At 42.2% G+C, this 23,774-nt stretch overlaps 1 protein-coding gene and 1 pseudogene across 5 annotated transcripts in view; both read right to left on the bottom strand.

Annotated features, from left to right (window-relative positions):
• VPS13B (vacuolar protein sorting 13 homolog B) overlaps positions 1–23,774 on the bottom strand; it is a 667,453-nt gene that overhangs the window by 377,223 nt on the left and 266,456 nt on the right. The window lies entirely within an intron of this gene.
• On the bottom strand, positions 9,799–9,909 carry LOC130033319 (uncharacterized; annotated as a pseudogene).

The following is a 23,774-nucleotide window of genomic DNA, read 5'->3' as shown; positions in this document are numbered from 1 at the left end:
AGGAAAAGGCGATTCTTTGACAGAGATAACCTCTGAGGAGGAAAAAATACAATTGAAGACAGATAAGGGAAGGGGCTACTTTCTCTCTACTTGAAGAATTCAATGTTTAACAATCACGAATAACTTTTTATAAGCTTTCTATAAAACACACATTCATTTCGTTTCCTAAATGGAAGCTATTCATGACTCAAAAACATTATCAAGTCATGAGAACACAAGGAAGAATTTAAAAGTATATTACTAAAGCCAAGAAGACAGTATGAAAAGATCCCATGCTGTAAATTCCAACTATATGACATTTTGGAAAGGCAAAAGTATAAAGACAATAAAAAGATCTATGGTTACCGGGAGCTAGCAGGGAGAGAGTGGAACAGGAAAAGCATAGAGGATTTTTAAGGTTTTTAACTATTGATGACAATATAATGGTGGACACATGCCATCATAAATCTTTCCAGACCTGTAAAACGCATGCCATGAGTAAACCCCAATGTAAATGCAGAGAGGGGCCTGGAGACAGCTCAGGGATCAAGGGAGGTGCATGCCCTGTGCATGCATGAGGCCCCAAGTTAAATCTGCAGCACGACATGTCCCCGGAATATCACTGGGTGTGGACCCTGAGGCGCCCACGCACAGTTTCCGCCAGCAGCAGGAGGGAAAGAAGCACCACCTCACTCAGCCCTGCAGCCCGCTACTGACCTGTCTCACCACGCACCACCAGGCCCCCTGAGGAAATGAGGGAGTCGATCAGTACAATGTAAGTTGTGAAACATCAGGTTGGTAATTAAGTGTCAATACAAGTACAATCTACCACTGGTGAGGCCTCTAACAGTGAGCTATGCAGATGTTGAGACAAAGGATGCATGGAGAGTCCCTGTACCTGCCCCAGAACTTTGCTATAAGACTACTGATAGAGCAATACGTTTTCAGGGGTCCAGAGACTAGCTCACAGGCTGGAGAGCACGTTCTGCATGCTGCACTCCCAGGTTTGAGCCCCAGTGCTTCCTAGTTCCCGAACACCAAGGGAAGCAATTTCCAAATGTTGCCAGGGTGGCCTGAACCGCCTGGGGGGGGGGGGGGGCGCTCTGGAAGTAACTGTCTAAAAATTTAAATGCAGACCAAAAAAATGTTGACTTGGGGCCCCACCCAGCAGTGCTCAGAGTTTACTCATGGCAGAGGCACTGGGATACAAGAAGAGGTGCTGGGTACTGACCCAGGTTGGCCATGTGCAAGGCAAGTTTCCTACCTTCTTTTTTTTTTTTTTCCCCCTTTTTCCAATGTTTACTTTTATTTTTTTTTTTAATTTATTTATTGAATCACTGTGGGAAAGGTTACAAAGCTTTCAGGTTTATGTCTCAGTCATGCAAATATCAAACACATTTCCCTTTACCAATACTTATTTTTTCCCATGAAGAACCCCAATAAAACCCCACCCCCCACCCCTCCCCGTCCCTGTGAGGCAGATGAATTCTAGTTAACACTCTATCTGCTTTGATTAGATTGTTTCAATAAAAGATTCACCACTATTATTTAGAGTTTAACCCCCCCCCCCCCCCAAATCAGACATGCTGAAAAAGCATTGTGAAGTGATTTGCTTTCTACAGCTGGGTTCAAGAATTAAATGTTGGTTTTGGATTTCTGCTATTTTACCTATTGACCCTGGAAGTATTTCTACTGAAAGTCAGATAGTTAAGAAATTGGTTTCTGTGTTCTGGAGTCGTGGCCGTGCTGGAGAGCCGCTCGCGGGGGGCAACTGGTGGCCTCAGTAGGGCGTGAAGGGCGGAGCGAAACGCCCCCCTTCCCATGAGGTTTTAGTTGCCCCCACACTCCCGGCTCATACCTGCTGTCCACAAGGCTCCCATGTGGCCACCATCTTTCTTTCCAGAGAGGAGAGGGCGAATGGGGCAACACCCTTTCCCCTCCGGCAGACTTGATGGCCTGGATCAATGCATAGTCCGTTCACTTTTCTGCTCCAAGCTGCTGGGTTCTGCATTAAGTCCTTGTGCTTCTGGGGCCATGGCCGTGCTGGAGAGCCGCTCGCGGGGGGTGACTTGTGACCTCGGTAGGGCGTGAAGGACGGACCGGAACGCCCCCCGACCCATGAGGTTTTAGTCGCCCCCACTCCCCCGGCTCATACCTGCTGTCCACAAGGCTCCCATGTGGCCGCCATCTTTCTTTCCAGAGAGGAGAGGGCGAATGGGGCAACACCCTTTCCCCTCCGGCAGACTTGATGGCCTGGATCAATGCATAGTCCGTTCACTTTTCTGCTCCAAGCTGCTGGGTTCTGCATTAAGTCCTTGTGCTTCTGGGGCCGTGGCTGTGCTGGAGAGCCGCTCGTGGGGGGCAACTGGTGACCTCGGTAGGGCGTGAAGGACGGACCGGAACGCCCCCCTTCCCATGAGGTTTTAGTTGCCCCCACACCCCTGGCTCATACCTGCTGTCCACAAGGCTCCCATGTGGCCGCCATCTTTCTTTCCAGAGGGAGGAGGGCGGAAGGGAGCAACACCCTTTCCCCTCTGGGCAGAAATGATTGCCTGGATTAACGCATAGTCCTTTCACTTTTCTGCTCCAAGCTGCTGGGTTCTGCATTAAGCCCTTGTGCTTCTGGGGCTGTGGCCGTGCTGGAGAGCCGCTCGTGGGGGGTGACTGGTGACCTCGGTAGGGCGTGAAGGACGGACCGGAACGCCCCCCTTCCCATGAGGTTTTAGTCGCCCCCACACTCCCGGCTCATACCTGCTGTCCACAAGGCTCCCATGTGGCCGCCATCTTTCTTTCCAGAGAGGAGAGGGCGAATGGGGCAACACCCTTTCCCCTCCGGCAGACTTGATGGCCTGGATTAACGCATAGTCCTTTCACTTTTCTGCTCTAAGCTGCTGGGTTCTGCATTAAGTCCTTGTGTTTCTGGGGCTGTGGCCGTGCTCCAAACTTAACTCTGACTTTCAGGGAGAAAGATTGGGTGGTTTACTTCTCATTGATCACTTTGTATATAGAGAGATGTCGCGCGGCCGCGTAAGCAGCCGCGCGGTTTTGAGAAAAAGTCCTCGTTCCCGCATACTCGAGCTGTGTTTGTAGAGGCTTCTGGTCACCGGGGTTCCATCTGGGGGAGGCGGGATGCGGCACCTACTCCATCTGGAACTTGCTGGTGAACTCGGCTCTTTTTGGAACCTGTTTTTTCTTTTTTTTTTTCCTCCGGGATCCCGCACCCTCCATGTGTTCTTTCTCTTATGCTGAACGCTTCCAAGTTTCCTACCTTCTGCACTATCGCTCTAGCCACGAAACACCAAAATTTTTTTTATTTATTATTTTTTTTATTTATTTATTTTTTTACAGTTGTAGATTTACAATTTTTTTGTGCTTGGGTTTCAATTATACAATGATCAGATACCCATCCCTCCACCAGTGCCCGTTTTTCACCACCATGGATAATATCCCTCCCACCCCCATCCCCCCATCCCCCCCTGCCTCTGTGGCAGGGCAATCCCCTGTGTTCTCTCTCTCCGTTTGGGGAAACACCAAAATTTTAAGCTCTAAAAATAATAAATTCCAAAGGATTCCACAATTTATTTATAGCCAAATTTAAAACATTTAGGATCTGCTGATATAGAAAACTGTTATAAATTACTATTATTATTTGAAAATGAATCACTCTAATAAATTCTGACATTAACAAGTAATTACATAATAAGTAATTACATAACAGTTTTAAGTTTCTTTTTACCAATCAGTTGCATGTTTATTGCAAATGTCTTATTTTCTAACAAGATTATTCATTTTAGGGGAAAGGGGAGCTCAGATAGAGAAGGGAACACCAAATAAAGGGTGTTGGGAGGATCCTCCAGGACGGGAGAAGCATGCTGAAAGTAGACCATAGACCAAACATGATTGTCACCCATTGCCTCTTTTGCAAACCAAAACAACCAACAAGAGAGAGAGAACAAAAGGGAATGCCCTGCCACAGAGGCAGGGTGGGATGGGGGGGGATGGGGAGTGGGAGGGATACTGGGATCCGTGGTGGTAGGAAATGGCACTGGTGGAAGGATGGGTATTTGATCATTGTATAACTGAAACCCAAGCACAAAAATTTGTAAGTCTATAACTGTACCTCATAGTGGTTCACTAATAAATAAATAAATAAATAAATAAATAAATAAAAACTAGAGGAGACCCTGAGATCCATATGTGGTTCAAATGTGCAACACAAAGAGCCTTAAATAACGCCAAGCATTTATTGATGTCACACTATATTAACAGAAGTACTTTAGGAGATGAGTGATGATAGACCATTACTCCAGACAGCACCAAAAACAAACAAACACACAAAACACAAAGCTGGTCCAGAAAGATAGTATAAGGGTTCATATAAAGCACATGCCCTGAAAATGTCTGACCCTATTTGATCCCCGGAACCACAAGGTCCCTTGAGCATTACCGGATGTAGTGCCAGAGACCTTCAACTGGTTACCACCAGCCCCTGCACCACAGCCCTAGTACTGAGCCGGCCAGGCTGATGGAGAACTGCTGGGAGTGATCGCATGTTCTCTGGGCACCACCCAAGAAAAAGAGGTTTTAAAAAGTAATAAAGCTTTGAAAAACAGTTAAATACTTAGTAAGCAACATAATCATTACACCAAAGTATAAAAATTGGGATACACCAAATTTTAATTCATCCTAATTTGTAAAAATTGGATGACAAGTTTACCAAAAAAAAAAAAATCACTCTATCACTGTCATCTGTATCACTGTCATCCTGTTGTTCATCGATTGCCTTGAGAAGGCACCAGTAAAGTCTCCTTCGTCTTACCCATGAGATTTTAGAAAGTGCCACATTCAAGGCTCCTTCACGGTCAGGAGAATGAGACCCACCATTGTTACTGGTTTTTGGCATACTGAATATGCCACGGGGAGTTTGCCAGACTCTGCCGTGTGAGCAGGATACTTTTGTAGCCTGCCAGGTTCTCCAGAGTGAGAACTAGATAATAAGGTGTCACACGGCCGCAAATGTGAGCTGGGTTTTATAGTCTCTGGGTCTTGGCCATTGATGGGATTACACCCACCAACTACCCCGGCACCGGCACCGTGTAATCCCATCATCAACAACAAAAAAACGAACTGAACTTTCCTGTGGTTATTAATTTTACAGGTAGGATTTGCATATTGTAAAAAACTGCCAATCCTAACTTGAGAGACGATGCAAGAGGGAAAGCTTGCGGCATGTGGCGAAGGGTAGTTCCCTTCTGGACACTGCACATTGTCTCCCAAGCGGGCCAAGGGAGCTCAGAGCAAGGAACAGCCCCTGAGCACAGCCAGGGGCAACCCAAAACAAAACAATAAAAAGCAATCAACAAAAAAAAAGCTGAAAAAAAATTTTTAATTCTAATCCATTTTTACTCAAAACCTCTGTAGCAACTACTGCTTGCCAAGAACTGCTGTTAAGTGACTGACAAACATTAGCTAGCTTAAAGCTCAAGATAATCCCAGGATGAATACTATTATTCAGACTCTTATCATCACCTTATTCAGATAAGGAAACTCATCACAGAGAGATTAACTAAATTATCCAAGTCATCCAGCTAATAAGTGGCAAAAAAAAAGAATGTAAACGAAGGCTATCTGACTCTAGAGTCTGTGTTGTCAAGTAGCTGGGTAGGGGCCCCCCCTCTCTTTTTAGACCCTTATGCAGTGACTTCTGATTCTACCAAATATGTGAGGGACAGATCATTTTTACTAAGGATTACATTCCATCAAAAAATCAAAAAACATAAGGTTTGCTCCTGCTACATCTATATAATACCTACACTGAACGTACTGATATGTTAAGCTTCATGCCTTTAACCATAAATAAGGCAATTTCAAACCCCAAACTTTCTTGTTTGAAATCACTTCTTAGGCATGTGCCATCCAGCATGGTACAAGATCATCCTTCACTTTAGTGCCGTGAGAAAGTACTTCTCGGGTCAGCCTGAGCTAGTAATTCAGCTATGTCACTTGCCGTTTTAGTTCTGAAAGTCCTTTCATCTTGTTAGGAATCAAAAGTTAATAGTACACATGATGAAGACCAAGAATACTTGCATATTGTAACGCATACAAAATCGTCCATGAGCACACTATAAGAATTAAGAACAATTTTTAAAATACCTGACCACAATGCAGAGAAAAGAACTTGAAGGCTTCCAGACCTGAAACACAACTGCCCTTCTTCTCTATCACAATCAACCTATTGTTTTAGTTCCACCTTAAACACCATTTCCTCTGAGAAATGGTCACTGATTTCCCCAAATTAGATTTGGTCCTTCCTCTATAATCTCACAGAATTCTGACATAATTCTGTAGAACATATTTAATTCTTCACGGTATAATATTAAACATTTGAATATTTGTCCTCCAAAAGCAGACGTAGAACAATGTGATAGGTATAGCAACAGATGGTAGCAGTCAATGGTTGGATTCTGAAGGTAGATGCAGCTTCGACCCTGACATTTTTTCACTCTTCCAGTGAGAAATAAACTTCATGTATATTTTATTAACTCAACATTAATTAAATAAAACTGGCTGGAAAAGAATACAGATAGAAATCACAGGCCCAAATCTAATGGCTACGCGGTGCCTCACCTGGAACCTGGTAATAGAATGTCCAAAACCTTGAGACAATGGTGGAGGGAAGCTGACAGAAGAATGAGTTTGGCATTGGAACACAGAACTAATTCCACTATAAATTTCAACTAAGAATAACTTTATGTCATGAGATATTAATAAAAAATTTAATAAACAAAACCATTTAAATTTACAAAGAAACCTCCCCTCCCAAAACCCATGTTCTTATGTTAAAGGTCTGAGTAATGATGTCAATATTAAATGACAACACCGAGTCTCCTATAAGGTATATAATCCAAAGACACTAAGTACTGACATTTAATTCCAAGTAATCTATTCCTGAAGTTCAAGATTCTCACAATGACAGGATTACTTCATGGTACTGAAGATGCAACAAACATTTGTTTAGGCATCTAACCATCAAGGTATTATTTCTTTGCTTTTCAGTATAGTGCTGATACCAAGAAAATAATCATTTCACTGAAAATATTATACTTCTTTAATTATCCACCACATAGAATAATGCTTTATTCAATAATGGTTGAATCAATAAATATTAATAAAAACAAAAATATTTTATCTTAAAAATAATGCATTTGTTGTATACGCACCTAATGAGGGAACAGCGAAATATTTAAAACAACTGCTAAAGGATTTTAAGGAGGACATTGCTAGCAACACAATAGTAGCTAGAGACTTCAACATCACCTTATCACCTCTGGATAGATTAACAAGAACAAAACTCAGCAAGGAAACATTGGCTTTGAAAGAAGAAATAGAAGAGAAAGGGCTTATAGACCTATACAGGGCTTTACACCCCCAAAAGAAAGAGTACATACACATTCTTCTCCAGTGCACACAGAACTTTTTCCAAAATAGGCCATGTGTTAAGACACAAAACATACCTGAATAGAATCAGGAAGATAGAAATAGTATCAACAATCTTTTCAGACAACGATGCTCTGAGAATAAAAGTGAATCACACACAGACACGGAGAACCAAGTCAAACACCTGGAAATTACACAGTGGAGTACTATGTAGCTGTTAGAAAAGATGAAGTCATGAAATTTATATACAAGTGGTACCACATGGAAAGTATCATTCTAAGCAAAATGAGTCAGAAAGAGAGGGACAGACATAGAAAGATTGCATTCATCTGGGGAACATAAAGTCACAAAATAGGAGACTAACACCCAAGAATTGCCAAGATAAGTACCAGGAGGTTTACTCCATGGCTTGGAGGCTAGCCGCACACGCTAGGGGAAAAGGCAGCTCAGATAGAGAAGAGAGCACCAAATAAAGGGTGTTGGGAGGTTCCTCCCAGGATGGGAGATCCGTGCTGAGAGTGGACTGTGGACCGAACATGATTGCCACTCAATGCCTCTGTTGCAAACCACAGCACCCAAAAGGAGAGAACAAAAGGGAATGCCCTGCCACAGAGGCAGGGTGGGATGGGGGATTGGGGGGTGGGTGGGAGGGATACTGGGATCAGTGGTGGTGGGGAATGGGCACTGGTGGAGGGATTGGTGTTTGATCATTGTACAATTGAAACCCAAGCACAAAAATTTGTAAGTCTACAACTGTACTTCATGGTGTTTCACTAATAAAAATAAAAAAATAATACATTTGTTTAGTCAGAGAAATAGTCTACCAGGTAGGGCAATTACCTTGCATGCAAGCTAACCTGGGTTCAATTCCCAGCATCCTATATGGTCTCCAAACATGCCAAGAGTGATTCCTGAGTAGAAGCATGAGTAACCTCTGAGCACCACCTGGTTGGACTTCCCCAAAATTTTTGGACTAGAGAGACAACACAGCATCTGCTTTGTACAACTGCTGTTCCAAGTTCAATCCCTGTTACCACATATGGTCCCCTGAGCAGCAGCAGATGTGAGCCCTGATCACATAGTCAGGAGTAATAAATAAACCCTGAGCACAACTGGGTGTGGTCCTCAAACAAATATAAAGACAAGAACTCATAAATTTCTATCTGAATTTTTATATAGTCACAAAGAAAAGTCACTTTCTCCTTTATGTAAATCAGAAATTTAGATTTTTTTTTGCCACATATGCATATCTAAGATAAGACTATCTGGGCATAACTGCCTTAAACAGATTTGAATTATTTTAAAAGAAACAACAATAATAATAATAATGCCCAGAACTAGGCTGTGTAAACATGAATGCAGCTCATCCTAGGGAGGCAGAGAGAAGATTGCTGGTTACCAAGAAGAGCGAATAAGCTAATGGAACTTCCCAGTGGTAAAGAGGGAAGCACTGGCAGTCTTGGAAAGAGAGGAGGGCATGAACCAAGGTTCACGGCTTTCAGAACAACAGACCGAATGTGAATACTAGAGTGGTGAGAAGGGCTGGGACGGAATTTTTAAATCAAAGAAAGAGGAAGTGCAGGCAGAGAAAAGTAACAGGATACACTGTGCATGGTAAACAGTTTTGTGTAAGTAAATTACACTGACAGCCAAGAAAACTACTAGACTTGACACAGGGATACAAAGGTAGGTCGAGGTCAAGTTGTGAAGGTTTAATATGCTGAGAAACCTGAAGCTTATTATGAAGGTAATAAGAAGACAATGGGAATTTCTACTGTACAACAATACTTGCGTTACAGAAGTAAAAATTCTAGATATATAAATATTATGTCACTGAACAAAAAAAGAAGTTAAAATAGACGCTCAACTGAAAGCAATTTGTTAATTTGCCAGGCTCTTCTCATTTTCTCTGACTCCTGACACAGAAGTTTAAGTTGATGTATTCTGGCCCAATAAGAGCCACTTATTGGATCCGAATTTGACCCTTTTTTTAAGTGAGAGGCAGGAAAAGTCAGTGCTCATCCCTGGCTAATCAGTGAGAGTCCTGGTCTCCAAGGAAAGTTCATTTTCTTTTATCTGAAGATTTCTGTTGTAATATGTCACTGCACTCATTTAAGTATCTACTACCTATGTCATTATTTAAGTTTCATTTCTCCAAACTTGTTTCAAAGACTGTGGAGGCAGAGGGGATCAGAGAGCTTGGTTAACTAAGCTCCTCACTTCTAAGGACACCCTAAAGAAACCATTCTACTTTCATGGCCAGATTTGCATCTCATAAAATATTTCTTTTCTTTTCTTTTTTAAAATTCTTTTAAAAATTTTAACAGTCAAGGCTGACCAGGCACACTATGTCCTGTGGGCTGCATCTCCCCACCCCAAACCAGTTGTAGAGACCCTCTAAATTCACACTGAGAGGCACAGCCCAGCCTACCCACAGGCAAAGAGATCCGCCTGCTGTCAGCACCACTGTTTAATCCTGGGTTTGGGTGCTTGCCTTATTATACAAATAGCTCAACGTCGTCTAACATACAATCTGAATAATCCTGGAAAAGTCACTCTTCCAGACACCAATACTCAGTTTGGGCAACTAAACCTGCTGTATGAGGGCCAGAGAGCTGGTACGGGGGTTCAGGCGTGGGCCTTACATGCAGCCAGACCCAGGGCAATCCGGAGCACTGCATGGTCCCATGAGACTTCCTGGTGCATTCTTGGAGGCCTACGAGCACCACTCTTCCCCAAGAAAACTCTCACTTTCCCAACCCCGTCAGTTCCTCCATGCTCTAGCTCTGTTTCAAACAGCCCAAAAGACCCTTAAACTCTACAAAGGAATGTGTGGCCCCCACTTCTCTGGAAAGAAACTGTAATTTCTTCATTCCACACTCTAGAATTTATATCATTATTAGGGTCTCCCATTTCCACCTAAAACCTCTGTCTGAACTCGGTGCCCGGCGTGTGTTTTGAATGAATCTTAAGACACTGCTTCCGAGGAAGTTCTCATCAGCACCAGACCTCTGCTCGCAACAGTCTGCACAACTCCGGGTGTGGAGCAGGGCAGGTGCTTCTCCCAGCGCCCACTGACTGCTCTGCCCCATGCAGTGGCACCCCTCTCACTCCTCTGCAAGGAGCTGCGAGCCTGAAGCCAGGCTCTGCTTCTCAGCCCGACCTTGTGTCCTGGGCTCCCTGATTCAGATAATATGCTCTCATACTAAAAACAATTATTATATTGAGGATATATCGTTAAAATATATTAGCTAGACTCGTCCAGGTGAATGATTCTGTGCTCCTCGTACTGAGGCAATGAGAATCCAGAATCTTTCTTCTTCTCCACTGACTGAATGGACAAGCAAGCAGCAGAGGGAGAAAATAGAATGTCCTGGATGAAAATAGAATGTCTTTTTTCTTTTGGCCACTCCGGCACTGCTCGGGGCTGACTCCTGGCAGGGTTCTGGGACCATATATGGTACCAGGGATCGAGCCCAGGTCAGGTCTGTGCAAAGCAAGCACCTTACCCGTTGCATTACCTCTCAAGTCCCTGGAAAAGAAGTCGTTGCGTCAAGCCACTGAGATTTTATGATTTTTTAAAATTAGACAACAATGACTGATAGGATGTAATTGACAGCTCTACAGCCTCTGATCATCTCCACCTTTTTAAAACACTTTTTCCGCTTCCTTCAGGTTTATCCTTTCCTCTGGATTCTCCTTCTCACTGGCAGCTCATTTTCAGTTTTCTTTTTGGCAATAAGTTTTCCAGAGCTCTCACTGAAATATCCAAGGATTCGGTCATTGGGCCATTCCCCTTTTCTATTCTCCCTTCTCGGATGATCTGACTTAATGCCCTGGTTTTAAGTATCATTTACATGAGGATTCCCAATTCCCAGAGAACAGCCTAAATCAACTCTCTAAACTGTCCAAGAGTCTACTCAGTGTCTCTATTTGGGGACTTAATAAAAACTTCAAATTTGACATAGCTAATACAACAAGGGTGAAATCCCCTTCACCCTTATTTTATGGTGCTTATACTTTATTCTTCCTTTCTAATGCTTAGGAAGCAAAGAATCCACCTTACCATTTGGTCAGAGGAAAAGCCACCATTCCCCTCTCCCTCATAACACATATGCAGTCAAAACAGAGGCTGACTCTAACCTGGTCCTTAGAATGATACAGTGGGCTCATGGTGACAACCATATGGCAAGTCATGCTTTATATTTTCCTATCATCTACTCACAACACAGCACTGAGAGTGATCCCATTAACATAGCGTCAAAAGGTCATACATTACTCCTCTAACTTGCTACTATTTCAAAGTCTTTACGGGATTTTCATTCCCTACAGGACCTGCCATCCCCCCTGGTCCCTATAAAATTGTCCTTACATTCATCTTCCAGTACTTTGTCCATTCCAGTCAAGTTGTCCTCCTTGCTATTTTTGTAGGCAATGATCCTGGGAAAATAGTGGGTGCAAGCATCACTCCCTCCAGGCCCCCAATGCCCATTTTCTGCCATCTGTCAGGACTACAGGAGGGCTCAGGCCATGTGGGCACAGCAGGCATAAAGCAGACAGATGCCGACCCATGGACCTTATTCTGGTGTGAGTCTTCCACCCTGTTGATGTGGCTTGGAAAACACTTGAAAATGAGATAAAGGAAAATTCTGGCCTCTTCCAAGATTTATGAGCTATGGAAAAGTTGCTTAGTTCCATTCAATAAGCATTACCAAGTGCCTACTTACGCTAGGATCTAGGGAACACAGATGTCTGAGACAGAAGTAGTGTTTGGAGGTGTTCCCATTCAAGAGAGGGAGACAGAAAGGTCACACTGGCTAGATAGGTGGGCATGAACCTGTTCACACTTTAGAAATGTCCGTCCTAATGGAGGAAGTGTGATAACTGTAGAAGTGCTTTCTTATGATGGCCCTCCTGTTCCACACCACCTATGTATTTAGATCAAATCAGGACAGAAAGCTGCTATTCAAAACCCTAATAATGATATTTTTAAAGCCAATCCTTAAATTCAAAAGCAATTTAATTCCGTATTTTATTCTCCATTTCCATGGTTCCTTAATACCCTGTTAAAAATCATTTATCACAGTAAAGTTACACAAGTGACGTTTCCACAAAGGATGTTCTTCCTTCAGTTCCTTTCTACAGACATACTCGAACACAGGACACTAATCAATAATCAACAGCATCATTTAAAAACAAGGTTCCTTATAAACCCTTCTTCCTTCTCTGAACCTCTTCTTTTCTTCACGACTTCCACTGAAAGTTCTCCATTCTAGGCAGGATCTTGTAAGTGAAAGTCACCTCGCTTGCCCGCCTGCGACTATGGCAAATCCTGCTTAAGATCTGCCTGAAGCGGTACCTGTGCAATCAAAGCTTTTTCAACCCCAGGATCTATAGTACTGGTTCCTTTGCTGAATTCCTTAGAGCGAGAAATCCTGCTACATCTCCCAGACTTTTTTCTCTCCCACTAGAACCATTGCTTTGAGTCCATCATAACAGGAAACTTGCTACCCACTGCTTTCAGTTTCCCAAAAGTCAAGGTTCTATTTACTTTTATCTGATGAAAGGTGAAAAAGTAACTTTCCTATTCATGATTATGACTGAAGATATTGTCTTTAAAATCAAACATTAAAAACACATCAAAATTTCTGGTACAGCAGGGAAACCCAAAAGGATTAGGTGTGCCCACTTAAAAATGTATCATAAGCTGCTAGCTTCTTATAAATATTTGATAACTATACCTGGGAAATCCTAAAACATGTAGCGAAGTGTTTAATACCATAAGTACTTTTTTGTTTGTTTGTTTATTTTTGCTGGGCATCGAGCCCAGAATGTCATTCACATGAGGCAAGTCCTCGACCACCAACCCATATGCTCAATCCACAGCATCAATTTAAAAGTTAAAGAGTAGTGAGAAGGAAAGTTAAATTGTGACTTTTTGTTTTGTTTTTGGGTCACATCCAGCTTTGCACTGGGGTTACTCCTCGCTCATGTACTCAGGAATTACTCCCGACAGTGCTCAGGGGACCACATGGGATGCTGGGAATTGAACTCAAGTCGGCCGCAAACGAGACAAACGCCCTACCTGCTGTGCTATCGTTCCAGCCCCAACCTGTGATTTTTAAGCCACCAAATTAAAAAAAAAATAAAAAGGACAAAGATAATCTGCATTCTTGCAATAATTACTTGCACTGTACTTGCTGAATACCAGAAAAAGCTGCTAGGATTCTGGGACCATAAAACTGAAGTCGGATATGGTCCATGAAATACACTCCAGATAAGGAGGGGAAAAAAGAGAGAATGAAAAATTATGATGTGTTAGGAAGACAGAAAAGAGCTGCTAAAATAGGAAATCTTGGGGCCTTGGCAGAGACCCATTTTACAAAATCTGGATAAAAAAGGTTTCATTACTGAAAGGACTAAGCTAAGGCCTGGAGTCTTAAAGAAAGAAGGGCAGAGAGCTTGGGAGATATCCAGGTTAGATCACATACCTCACACACCCAACCCAGGGGCAATCCTTGGCACCACATAGTCCCCTGAGAGCATTGCCGGTGCTGCCTGGGGCCCCCATGCATTGTCAGGGGGAGTCCCTGATGGTCTGAGCAGCCCGGCATCCTGAGTCCTAGCACTGCACTGCCAGCCTGAATGACTGAATATTACCAGAAGTGGCCTCTGGGGACCTTGATGGCAAAGAAGACCAGACTGAGGCCAAAACAAGCTAATCTTCATAGGCCATCGATAAAGTTTGGACTTTAAGAACGGAACTAAGAAGTCATTAAAGTATCAATAAAAGCAACGGGGGGGGGGGGGGGGAGAGAAATGCTCCAATTTATATTTTTAGTGATATGGTTCTTAGTGTCACCTGAATAATGGATTCAGATCACTGAAATCAGAAAATGAAGTAACTTGGAATTGACACATGTAAGAATAATTAAGTATCATTATAAAATTCTGTAAAAAGGAATTTTATGGCTTTGGCCAGAAACTGGCAAGCACATTAAAATATAAAGACCTAAGATGTGACTGAAGAGATGGTACAATGGATGGAGCACCTGCCATGCACGTGGCCCACATGGGTCAGCACCACCACTCCATACAGTTCCACCAGGACACGGTCCCTGAACACAGAGCCAGGAGTTAGTCCTGAGCACTGCTGCGTGCGGCCCGAAAAGTAAACAGAAAGATCTGACTTGGTGAAAGAATGCACAGGAAGAGCAGGCACTCAGGATGAGTCCAGAGCTTCAGCCTTGAGTAACACGGTGGAAGTGGGAGAGAGACGTGGATAGCAAAGACACCTCCTACTTTTTAGCTCCCTACTGATCTGTAAGTCAAGAAACAAACCAAAACCTCTCATTAAGTCTACAAGCTGTCTTCTACAGATTTGACACAGGATAGGTTAGAGCAGACTATAAGATACTGAAAACAGAAATGTCCACTCAATTGAATGACATCTTTAAAAACATTTTTCTAAGTCTATATAGCAAATCAAGTTAAAACCAATGCAAAATAGATCACTGGTGTGCACTGTATGTCATTATGTTGGCATGAATGAAAATATCAGGTTTTAAGATAATGTTAAAATGTCGTGATCAAACTAAGAAAACATTACGCTTCAGAGTCAGGGGTTAACAGATAAAAGAAAACTTCATCTTGTCTGAGACTAAAGCTTTCCTTTCAAATATATAAACATCCAATCTGTGGCCTGTACATTGAACTGAGTTGTGTTATTTTTCTATCATTTTGAAAAACTTTCAAATATCTTTATTTCTTACAGTAAGACATATGTGTGAGACATAGCCACAGCCATTTTACAAATGAAGGCAATGCAAGTGACCATGTAAAGTCAGCCTGTCACGGCAGTGATGGGAAGGAAACCAGGGTTCTCTGATTCTCTGGCCCCTCGTCACTGAGTCCCTATAAAAACTTCCTAATTCTTGATCTATATTTTTAACTGATCATCATTTTTGGCAACTGCCTATGGCAATGTAAGTTTAAATAACTCGAAGAGAATGACCTTTTCTTAGTAACACTTTCTAAATTTCTGGAGTTTAGATAATATATAAAGCTTTAAGCATCTTGCCATAGAAACTGCAATAATGCCTAAAACCTTTCATCAAAATATAAGCTACATTTGATACTATCAGTCCTGAAAGCCCCTTGGGAAATAATGGCTTTTGGATTCTGCAAGTCAGCGTGACATGGCATGCAAAATTGCATCTCATGCTGAGCCAACCAGGAAAATATATGTCATCACTATGTGACATTCAGAATTTCATCTGGAAACTATAATCTTGTTCTAACTGCTAAAAGTGGGGGGAATACTGCATACAAAACAATTTAGTTGATTTTTTACTGAATTCTTGCCAGTTCGTGTAGAAAGTAGAAAAACTTACTTCCAGAGAACTCTGTATTTGAAAAACCTCCAACGTATTAAACATCATAATGCCTTTCAAAGAACTTTAAAATTAACTGACACAGCTTAAGTAACATTATGATAATTCAAATAAAGAAACTCCGGAAAAAATTCTTTATTAGGAAACAGTTGCAAAACAAATAAACTATGCAAAGCAGAACTGGATTATTCCTATAAAACACCTACCTGCTTTCTCCCCTTCTGAGTATACCGCTACTAAAAGCCTCCAGTCCATGCTACCTTACATATGCGCATCTTTTTTTTCAACAATCTTTGTCCTCCTGCCCCTACTTCACATGTGCAAGATCATCATCACCCTTTTTCCTTATTTCAATCAAAACAGAAAGTGTGAATGAAATTTAGTCTAGGATTTATATAATCAACTTTGTGTGTTTTAAACAAACTGTGACTAATTATCAGATGCTTTAAATCTCAGAAGATATCAACTGGAAGAATTGACTTTCAAATTGTCCCCAGGAACTGCATTTCTGCCATCCCATGTTTTTTCTGGTACCCTGGTGGAGGGAAACACGGTTCGGCCTTCTATGTGCCTGGGCCAACCAAGAGCCTGTCTAACGTGGCCAACTAATGGCTCAATGTGGACACATGACCCAAGAGAGAACAAGCAAAATCTTCACTCTTTTGCCAAAATTATTGGGCTAGATCATTTTCTCTTTGATCACCAAAGTAAATGAGTTAGTAATGCTATCAATAAAGTGTGAAGAAAGGAAAGCAAAAACAGTAGTTGTGTTTACCTTATTCTTCATTTGTGTTTTGTTTTGTTTTGATCGAGCCTTTGGCTAGGCAACTGGAGAAGGGTGAGGTAAGAGGAGACTATTCAAAGTATAATCAATTATAAGTAAATAATCAAATATAACTCCCAAAGAATTTAAAAGTGATTTCTCACTACAGTGAGAAAGTACATTAACTTTGTAAAACCACCTCCTCTCACAAAATCTAATACACTATATTATACTTTCAAAGTAAAAAACAACTAAAACTTGAATATAAAATAAAAATAAATCATACTCAAATGAATCTTCTGCTTTCTAGTCATGGGTAAATGAAAAAAGAGCCAAGAAGGTAAGGGAACAAGCTTTTTGTTTTGTTTTCTTTTTTAAAGTATATGAAATACTTGTTAGTTCAGTTTATAAAGCTTAAAAAAGCTCTAAGAAGAAAAGATGTCAAGTGCAAGCAATATATACTCTCTATATATAAAAAAAATTAATAAACCTTGCTCCCATAACAAACTGAGTAGCACACCCAGCAGTGCTCCGGGTCCGGCGGTGTCAGGGACAGAGCTAAGAGTCCCATATGAAAGCACACACTCCAGCTCTTGGTTGCTGCCTTGCTGGCCTGACGAACCACACACGTTCTCACACTCGATCAAGAAGTGCTAACTACAAGACTGTCTGCGAGACACACTAGGCATCACGCCGAAAAGTCTAAGTGACATTTCCTTACAACCTGGCATTTCCAAGACCTTCAGGCCCCTGGCAGTGCTCGGCGGCAGGGGTACAGCTATGAGTGTGGGCTGTGGAGGAGGTGATACAACGGTGAGTCCATGTATGGTGATGACCAGATTGTGGCTGATAGTGCACAGGACCCTCCTTTAGAAATGCTGCCTGCTGTAAATTACCTTCATAGCCCACAACAGCGTAGGCGGAAAATGTAATAATTTAAATGCCAAGCTCTGCAAACTGCAAATGCCTTTGCCCATCAATTGTGTAGAAATAAAGATCATTTTTCTTAGAAAATACAAAAGTGAAAAACAACTCAGTAAGTCTGTATTTTCACTCGGCTCTCCAATTAATTTCTCAATGATAACTTAGTTGTTTCATTTTAGATTTACTTTATTTTATTTTAACCATTTTCTATTCCTAAAGGGGAAAATATTTCTAAAACCACATCTTATTCCTGAGAGAATAAAAATCAACTGCACATTATTCTTTAGAGTCTACTCTCATGCTTAATATTTTCCAATGTAATTAAATATCTAATTAATCACAAAAGAATGGAATTTTATGCTGAACTACATGATTAAAGTAACTTCTAATATACATAAACCCACAAAAATGTATTTCTTGTAAATTAAACCTAATTCCACATTGTAATTAAAAACATACTTGCTCATATTCAAGCTTAATCAAATTAAGGATGGCTTAAACCTTTCAGATTAAAAGAACTATGTTGGTGTGACCTGTTATAATTTTGAAAATATCAATATATATATATATATATATATCAAAACCTTTGGGAACAATCATTATTTGCAAAACCTGGAACCCTCACCATTATAGCCTGTCCCAGCATAGTTTTAAAGGAAGAGAAGGAATTTCTAATGTGGAATAACATATTAGCATTGTAGTACTGTCCTCCCGTTGTTCATCGATTTGCTCAAGTGGGTCCAGTAACAATGTGAGACTTGTTATCTTGTTTGGCACGTTGAATATGTCAAGGGTAGCTTACCAGGCTTTGCGGTGTGGGCAAGATACTCTCGGTGGCTTGCTGGACTCTTCAGGAGGGGACGAAGGAATTAAACCCAGGTCGGCCGGGCCGGCCACATGCAAGGCAAATGCCTTACCACTGTGCTATCGCTCCAGCCCGGAATACCATATTAAATTTATCAAAAAGAAAACAAAGTAAGGAGTAATCTTATGTCTCATTTATTTAGAAGGAGAATATTCTTTACATGTTAAAAACAAAGGGATGAGTTGGAAAACTATACATGTCCTGATCTTATGTTTTTTGAAATAGGGCAAAGACAGTATTTCTCCTGCATAAATAAGTATCTATTTGTGGAGAGAGAATTAACTAAATCGACCCAATAATGACGCATACTTGCTCTTTCTGAGAGGAACTCTCCCTGGGTCTAAGATCTGATGCTGTTTCATCTCACTGTGGAAATATTGTGTCCACACTATCTGTGTTTCTCCATGCCCATGCAGTCCTTAACAAGGACAGTCCTTGGCTAGCTCAAAGGGCAAGAGTACAAGTGGCCATCTTGAGGCCCTGCTGCCCTGGCACCACAAAGGTGGTCTGGTGGTCCCGAGCACTGCAGAGCCTGAGCAGCACCAGGTCAGGTCTACCATGAGTGGCCTGTGGAGCCCCAAGCACTACTCAGGACTCTCTGTGACCCCAACTCCGCCCCCACAAAACACTGAAAGCAGCCAGAGTTCCTCTGACCAATTTACCTTGACCGACTGAGATTTTTCACTGCCGTTGTTCTTGATGACTCTACAGTACACAATGTCTTAAGATTCTAATTGGGAGTTGTGTGTGTACCATACACACAATTACTTTGTTGTCTGTTTCTCAGTATACTTCTTCTTAAATGCCCCTACTTGATCTTCTACCTTCCCGCTTAATGAAAGGCAGCTCAGAACTGAATTCTGGCCCTTTGCTCTCATCATGTTATTTCCCGAGACCCCATGCACTGTGGCTCTGACCCCCAAACTGCCTCTTCTCTCAGTGGGCACAGACTAAGGCACACTCGGCAGGGAAACACTTTGACCAGATTTGTCTTCTGACAGTCCCACTAGAAGGGAAAAAAATTAATATTACAATTTTTGTTTCTCGGTTTGAGACACTCCACTTTAAAAAAAAAAAGTGTGTCCCTGATTGCTAAGTGACTTCTAATATCCACACTCCCACATTCTTCCTTAGAACCCATTTTAGCCCAGCACAGGGCTGTAGAGAATACAATGACATTCCTGTTGCCTGTGCAGCTACACTTGATCACGTGACGATCTACTGGCTAAGTACACAGAAGCAACGTAAGGCGTGCGGCTCCTGGGAGGGTTAGACAGGGAGCGCATGTCTCTTACCCACCCCTGCTCACAGACACGATAAACTGCTGAAGTGTTACCGGAACCACACAGTAAGTCTGGTAACAGTGGGCATTCAAAGTGAAGAACAAAGTTCCTTACTCAAGAGAGTCATAATGAATTCTTCCACGAAAGACAAATACGATTTTAGCTTGCTTTAAAAGGTACCAAATTATGGTTCTAGATTTTCCGAATGTTTTTAGCCAAACGTAATCCAATAATGATTATTACTAAACTCTCACTTATGTTTAAAATACTATACATTTTGAAAAGATGTCTTAAAACGTAAAGCACTTTCATTGCACAAAGCCAACACAATTTCGATCCCTGGAACCCTATAAGGTCCCCTGAGCCCATCTGGAGCGATAGCACAGGGAGTAGGGTGTTTGCCTTGCATGCAGCTAACCCAGGTTAGATTCTTCCATCCCTCTCGGAGAGCCTGGCAAGCTACCGAGAGTATCCCTTCCGCAGGACAGAGCCTGGCAAGCTCCCTGTGGTAAAGTCAATAGGCCAAAAACAGTAACACCAAGTCTCACGATGGAGGCGTTACTGGTGCCCGCTAAAGCAAACTGATGAACAACGGGAGGACAGTGCTACAGTGCTACAGTCTTAAAATGTAAGCAGAAATATTCTAACCACTCAGTTTTACTGTCAAGGGAATATTAATTTTGACTTCTGGTAGGAGTATCACTAACTTGAAAACAGTTTAAAAATACAAAGGGAAGAAAATAATGTGAACAAGTGTTTTACTGAATCCACTCAGGAATGACTGACTGTACCATTATGGTGGGGGTTGGTGGGATAGAGAGAGAAGAAAGAGAGAGAGACAGAGAAAGAGAGAGAGAGAGAGAGAGAGAGAGAGAGAGAGAGAGAGAGAGAGAGAGAGAGCGCCTACCAGGATCATCAGAGAGGTCAGACAACCCCCAGTACAATCCATAGTGATAGATGTCAAAGTCTTCACTATCTTAGTACTACAGGCTTCACTGTATATTAAGAACAAATCCTTGGCTACAAAAAAAAAAGAAAAAAGTACACTATGAAATTTCCTGGTTGCATTTTCAATATTGGAGTAAATATGGAATGTGATTAATTTGTAAAGATCAGATTTTCAGGGACAGTTGGTTATACCCTTAAGGCATACTGACCACTTCCTCTGCACTTTCTCAAAAAATAAAAACAGAGGAGTCAGGGCAACAGCACGCAACACAAGCTGATCCCTGGCCCCACATGGTTCCCCGGCACATCTGTAGATAGACTTGGACTTGGAGGCTGCCTGAGCACCGACAGGGCAGGCCAGGCATGAGTATCACAGCATCCTCAGTACAAGTTCTCAACCCCAGGTTCAAAAGGTCAAGTATCAGCCAGTGTGGTCCCCAAGGTCCTGGAGCACTGCTTGGGAACAATAAAATGGAAACAAACATTCCAGTGGGACTTCAGAATTCCACCTCTGGGCATTAACCCCCCCCCCCAAAATACAATGTAGGAGACAGATGCAGGCTTGTTTGCTGCGATTTTTTAACAGCTAAGAACTAGAAATAACCCAAGAGCTGATCACAAAGAGATGAAGAAGATATGGTTCCTAGACACCATGGACTAGGATTCGACTATCCAAAGGATGGAGTTTTGCTATTTATAGAAACATGGGTGAACCTAACGAGTAACAAGCAGATGGAAATAAACCAGACTGGTACACACAGTGCGAACTCACTCATATGTGGTATAGAGAAAACAGATGAACTAAATAAAAGAAAACTAAGCTCTCGCATTTTATGGTCAATTTGTGCTTCTGGGTAGGAAAGGAAAAAAGAGTGGGGAAACTAGGGAGAAGGGGATAAATATATGAGGTAGGACAGAACTGGACTTTGATAATTTGATGCTTAGAGTGGCACAGGCCCTTTATTAGATTTTGGTAGACTGTTTCACACTGTGACTTTTAAGTTGTCACAGTGACTGAGCTTTGATTCTTCCTAATAGTGTAGACTTCATTTTCGCAGCAGTTAACTTTTTTAATTTACAGTTTGTTTCCTTCAGAGACTTTATTTTGTTGTAGTTTTTGTTGCTAATGCTATTTTGTTTTATTTTGGGGTCTCAGCCAGTGGTGCTCAAAGCTTACTTCTGGCTCTAAGCTCAAGGATTACTCCTAGTGGGGCTCAATCTGGGGTGCCAGGGATCAAACCCGGGATGGCCATGTGCAAGGCAAGCACCCTACCTGCCGCCCTATGTCTTCAGCCCTTTAAGACACTTCTTCAAGCTTGTTAAAGCTAGGGTGACCCTTCCTCACCAGCTCATTTAGTTCCATAACTCAGTTGTGGAATTTCCGTGTCTCCACGGATGGTCCTGAGGGATAAATGGAAACCAAATACTACAGACGAGAGAAGCTTGAATGTCTTCCAGTGTTATTAGCTCTGCAAATCATTCAGATCAAAGCTCATGTGGTGTCTCACCCTATGCCACAGGACTATTCAACAAAAATTCAAAGAGGGCTATCACTGCTTCCTGGGAATCTTTTCCTGCATGACGTTTTCTCTCTGGAATCTGTCCAATCATTTCCAGCCATTTCTGCATGCTTACACTTCCCCAAAACTCAGTTCAGTGAGACTGCTAAGTTCGGCTTGAGACTCCTCTACCTGTGGTCTGGAATATAACTAGATATCCATGTATAAAACCATGAATACCAACTGTATCTTCAAATCTATAACGTTTTGCTTCCCTTTTGGGGGAATTGGGTCACATCCATCGTGCTCGGGGCTTCCTCCTGGCTGTCCGCTCAAGGATCACTCCTGGCAGGGCTTGGGGAACCATATGGAGTTCCTAGGATTGAAACCAACTTGACTATGTGCAAGGTAAGAGCATTATGTACTATATTATATCTATGGCTTTTCTACATAGTTTTGTGACATTTGATTTTATTTCCATTTTAAGCAATTTATCATCTTCATTCATCATTAAAAATTTTCTTTCTCTTGGATCTCTGTAGGGCTGAAGGGTATTACTCTCTGCAGTTCTTGGCCAGTGTACATATAGGGGTCCAATGTATGAGAAACAGTTGCACAGGCGAGGCAGTGCTGGGGGCCACCAGAGTCACACCTGGCAGTTCCAGGGGAAGGGGAGTTGCGTGGTGCGTGCATGGAGCACAAGGCAAGAAACCCACCCATTATCTACCTGGTACTACTAACAATTAATTGGTGGTCAGAATCTGTGACAAGGCTTACTTTTTTAATAAATAAATAAACAAACAAATTTCTCAAGTATTCGATATGCCAAACACAGTAACAACCAAGTCTCACAATGGAGACATTACTGGGCCTGCTCAAGCAAGCAAGCAAAAAAAGAAAAAAGAAAGAAAGAAAGTTTACTTTCATCGGCTATCACTGTAGTGAACAGTGATTTTATTAAAATGTACTGGAGCGATAGCACAGCAGTAGGGCGTTTGCCTTGCGCGCAGCCAGCCCGACGAGCCGGGTTCGAGTCCTCCGCCCCTCTCAGAGAGTCCAGCAAGCTACCGAGAGTATCTTGCCTGCACGGCAAAGCCTGGCAAGCTATTCATGACGTAGTCAATGTGCCAAACACAGTAACAACTAGTTCCCGCCTCCATTTTGTGATTCTCACCTGCTATCCCTTGTAATATCCTGGGGCCTACCGCGCATCTTATGGCCTGGTGGAGAAACGAAGATAGATCCACAAAAACGGAAAGGCAAGCAGACAGATGCACTGCGGTTTCTAAGAATCCCCTATCTCCACAGTGGAGAGACGGCTTCCCACTAGAGAATGGGCGTACTTTCTAGCCATGATCACTGAATCAAATTCACTCAATCACTACCGAGGATTCTTCTCCTGGAAGCAATTCACTGTCAGAGCACCTGGCGCTCTACAGGTGCTTCTTAGGAAGACGCTTAGAAGGACACACTGATTACTGTCCTCTGATTAGTGACATCAATACGCTGGCTCGGCTCTTCACACACTACCTGTCTGAATGCAAGGTTCCGTCCCAATGGAAAACCAACAAGATGTACTACTGTACAGGAAGGGAGACATCCATGACATTGGCAACTATCTCCCGATCTGCCTATTGTCTGTCATCTACAAGTTGTTCACTCGAGTCATCCTAAATAAGACTG

This window comes from Sorex fumeus, unplaced genomic scaffold, assembly GCF_029834395.1.
Source record: "Sorex fumeus unplaced genomic scaffold, SorFum_2.1 ptg000053l, whole genome shotgun sequence".
Lineage (NCBI taxonomy): Eukaryota > Metazoa > Chordata > Mammalia > Eulipotyphla > Soricidae > Sorex > Sorex fumeus.
Note: the sequence above shows the minus strand (reverse complement) of the source record. Positions and strands in the feature narration are given on the sequence as shown.